This window comes from Manis javanica, chromosome X (genome assembly GCF_040802235.1).
Source record: "Manis javanica isolate MJ-LG chromosome X, MJ_LKY, whole genome shotgun sequence".
NCBI classification, from domain to species: domain Eukaryota; kingdom Metazoa; phylum Chordata; class Mammalia; order Pholidota; family Manidae; genus Manis; species Manis javanica.
In genome coordinates this window covers 10,707,865-10,710,998 of record NC_133174.1, presented here as the reverse complement: position 1 = coordinate 10,710,998, position 3,134 = coordinate 10,707,865, and the positions used below count along the sequence as shown (strand labels likewise).

The 3,134-nt window shown below is 33.8% G+C and overlaps 1 non-coding gene across 1 annotated transcript; it reads left to right on the top strand.

The window, feature by feature from the left end:
* The first annotated feature begins 607 nt into the window (after positions 1-607).
* Positions 608-798, top strand: LOC140847550 (U2 spliceosomal RNA). Its single transcript, XR_012127611.1, has one exon. It is a non-coding gene; the product is annotated as a U2 spliceosomal RNA (small nuclear RNA).
* Positions 799-3,134: the final 2,336 nt, after the last annotated feature.

Below are 3,134 nucleotides of genomic sequence, written 5' to 3'. Positions count from 1 at the left end.
ATTCAATATATATACTGAACACAGAACTGATATTTAATTAATTAAAAACTTCAGATCAATGAAAGCAATCCAGACATCTCAATTTTTAAAAATCAGCAAAAGAGTTAACAAGTACTTCATAAAAGAGGATCTCTGAGTTGCCAATAAACATATGAAAAGATGCTCGGCTCATTAGTTCTTCAGGGAAATGCAAGTTTAAAACACAATGAGAAGCTACTCTGTACTCCCCCAATCCTAGCACTAGGAAAACTGACCATGCTAAGTGTTGTCAATGATGTGGAGTACCAAAACTCTTATTCTATACTGGTGGTCATGTAGCTTGGTACAACTACACTGGAAAATTGGTAATATCTACTAAAGCTGAACCTATACAAAGCTATAACACACAATTCCATTCCTAGGTATATACCCAACAGAAATGCCTATAAAATGTTAATAATAGTTCACCAGAGTCAAACATTGAAAACAGCTGGAATGTCTATCAAGAGTTGTACATCTATGCAACAAAATCGATGATTTTCACAACTATGATAAAGAATGAAAGATACTAGATACAAAAGAGAGCATACTATACACAATTCTGTTTATATAAAATCTAAAAATGGACATCGCTTCTCGGCCTTTTGGCTGAGATCAAGTGTGGTGTCTGTTCTTGTCGGTTTGGTATCTGGTGCGTCCTCTGTCCGAGGACAATATATTGGGTGGATTTTTGGAGTAGGGAGATGGAGTGGGAGCTTGCTCCGTCCACTCCACGCATCGACCTGGTATTGCAGTACTTCCGGGAACGGTGCACCAAAAAAAAGAAAAAAAAAAAAAAAAAAAAAAAAATCTAAAAATGGACAAAACTAATTGATAGTGATAGAAGGAAGGATAATTAGTTACCTTTGATGACTTGGGGTAGACACACTGGGGGGCATCTGGGACTAATAACATTTTTTATCATGTTCTGAGAGTGAAGACATGGGTAAATTCATTTCGTGGAAATTCATGAGTATGTACTTATGATTTCTGTGCTTTTCATTATTTATGTAACACTTCAATAAGAACTATCTTGAAAATTTTATATGTTTGGAAATTAACAAAAATGTCTAAATAATCATGAATTAAAAAAGAAATCATGATGGAAATATATAACTTAATAATAATGACAATACCATATATTAAAATAGGTTAAGCAGTACTATAGGGAGAATGTATAGTTTTAAATGTTTACATTAGGAAAGAAGAAAAGCTTAAAAATATGAGCCAAGTGTCCAAATAAAGCAGTAAAACCTTTAAAAAAAAGGCTAAACACAAGAAATGGAAGCAACCTAAGCGTCCATCAGTAGATGAATGGATAAAGAAGAGGTGGTACATGTACACAATGGAATATTATTCAGCCATAAGAAGAAAACAAATCCTACCATTTGCAACAACATGGATGGAGCTAGAGGGGATTATGCTCAGTGAAATAAGCCAGGCGGAGAAAGACAAGTACCAAATGATTTCACTCATATGTGGAGTATAAGAACAAAGGAAAACTGAAGGAACAAAACAGCAGCAGACTCACAGAACCCAAGAATGGACTAATGGTTACCAAAGGAAAGGGGACTGGGAAGGGTGGGAGGGAAGGGAGGGAGAAGGGGATTAAGGGGTATTATGATTAGCACACATAATATAGGGGGGTCACGGGGAAGGAAGTATAGTACAGAGAAGACAAATAGTGACTCTATAGCATCTTACTACATTGATGGACAGTGACTGTAATGGCGTATGTGGTGGGGACTTGATAATGGGGGGAATCTAGTAAACACAATGTTGCTCATGTGAAACCTGAGCATAAGACTGTAAATCAATGATACCTTAATAATAATATATAAAAAGTAGAATAGGAAAGAGGGAAGGGGAGCAGAGAAGAAAGGAATTCCAGGGACCCATGGAAGCTGAGAGGCAACCTGGTGGGAACAGTCAGGAACCTTTGGACCCTTCCTCTGGGCTCTCAGCATCTTGGTAATTAACTGCCACATGTATGTACATAAAATATTATTTTCTGGTCATGGGAAAAAAAGGCTAAAGATAGCAATAATAAAACTAAATGAAATGGAAAATACAATTAAAAAAAAACTCAACAAAGACCAAAGATTGATTCAAGAAACAAAGAGAGAGAGAAAAGGCACAAATAAGCATCTTTAAGAGTAAAAAAGGAAGATGTAAGTATACAAGATACAACCATGTTCAGCTGTACAGTTTTGTTTTCTAAAGATCACCCTATTAATATTTAGGGAATTAAATGGATGGAAGCTTAAGTGGATGCAAGCAGACTAATTGAGAGTTTATTACTATAATCCAGGTGAGATATAATGGTAGTTATATTGGCACTAAAGTCTTGCTTAGGAAGGACATTCGCTTTCTAAGGTTATCCATTTACTCTCAACTTTTCTTCTAATATTTGTATTGTTTTATTTTTACACTTAAAACTATAATTTTCATCTGGAATTTAAAAAAATATATAGTATGAAGTAAAGCCATGACTTTTTTTCAGATGGAAAACCACTTAAACTAACACAATTCATTTAAAAATAAATTGAAATACCACCTTTATATTAAGTTTCCATATTTACTTGAATCTGTGTCTGAATTCTCCATTCTTCTACCATCTGTTTGTCTCTTCCTATGCAGGCACTATGCAATAGGTTTTGCAGTGAGTTTTAATATATGGAAAGATAAATTACTTCCCTCATTATTTTTCTTTAATTTTTCCTTGGCTTTATTTCTTACATTTATTCTTCTCTATGAACTTTAAATTCATTTCACTCATTTAAAACTCCCCATTTTCATGCTGATTTAAATGGCATTTATATATTATTTTTAGAAGAATTGACAAATTGTCTTCCCTTCCAGACCCAGTCTAAGTTTTCATTCATTCGGGTCAGTTTTCTTTCCCATGAGTATAGATAATCAAAAGTTGACTGCAATTATGTTCAGTGTTTTATGTCTTTTATCTGAATATTTGGAAGTAATGTTCATTTTACATTATGCAATTTAACAAGCAAATAATGCTCATTTAATTACTTAATAGTCTAAACATTTCTAACATTCCAAATGTGTCATTTTGAATATGAGAATTTCTTCTTGCTCTGAGAATTACTGAAAGC